The sequence below is a fragment of the Chinchilla lanigera genome, unplaced genomic scaffold (assembly GCF_000276665.1).
Source record: "Chinchilla lanigera isolate Chin_1 unplaced genomic scaffold, ChiLan1.0 scaffold00041, whole genome shotgun sequence".
NCBI classification, from domain to species: domain Eukaryota; kingdom Metazoa; phylum Chordata; class Mammalia; order Rodentia; family Chinchillidae; genus Chinchilla; species Chinchilla lanigera.
The window spans coordinates 3,245,306-3,246,229 of NW_004955442.1; the positions used below are offsets into that span (position 1 = coordinate 3,245,306).

General features: G+C 41.9%; 1 protein-coding gene across 4 annotated transcripts in view; it reads left to right on the plus strand.

Moving 5' to 3' along the window:
- Ccp110 (centriolar coiled coil protein 110kDa) overlaps window positions 1–924 on the plus strand; it is a 37,889-nt gene that overhangs the window by 21,757 nt on the left and 15,208 nt on the right. The window lies entirely within an intron of this gene.

A 924-nucleotide genomic window follows, 5' to 3' on the forward strand; every position in this document is an offset into this window, starting at 1 on the left:
AAAAAAAAAAAAAAAAAGAAAACAGTCTTCTAGTCTTCTAGTGGAATTGAAGAATTCTTCATTGATCAACATTATTTCATATTTCTTTCTTTTTTATCCAGTTTTATATCAAGAGCCTATCAGTGCATGTATTTCTTCTTCATTGCTCTTTCTTTTATTGTCCTGGTTTGGAATTCTTCATTACTGATAAGGAAGACATCAATCAAGAAAAACAAGATTAGGGCAGAATCCTTAAAACCACCTTCATATGAGCTGTAATAAAAGCAGTTGGTATTTGGGAAGCCAACTTGGATTCTCCAAATAGGCAACCTAGCATGGCTAAGTTTGCCTCTAACTAGCAAAGGAACACAAAACCCAGCTGTCTTGGTTGCTTTTTTTCTCACTGCTGAGACAAAATACCCAATGCCCAAAATTAAGGAAGAAAAGGTTTTTTTAGCTCACAGTTTGTGGAGGTTTCAGTCCATATTTGGCTGGCTGCAAGGCAGAGTGACACATGGCAGAGGACAACAGTTCATGGTGGCAGAAAACAGCAAAAGCAACAAGAGCAATAAGGGAGAAACGCCAGCAATCGGCCTCTTTCCCTCCCTTACATTGTATGCAAACTACCCACCCCAGGGGGTGTGTAGCGTTCACACCCATGAATCAATCATAAACTCTAGAAGCCTGCCCCATGACTGCATGACGCTTTGGGGGACATCCAGACACAAACCATAACAGCAGCATGCAGGATGAGGTCGGTTATGGAGGCCACCAGGTAGCTATTAAAATGGGCAGGGAAGACAGTGCAACATGCTTAGTGCTGCCCATAGCCCCGTGGGCCACTCAGTACACATCTCCATTTGCTCCATACTAGAGCTCTTAGGATAGAGCCTAGTGGATACCTGTCAGTTGAGTGGTTATGTTGAGGGCTTTTTTTTTTTTTTT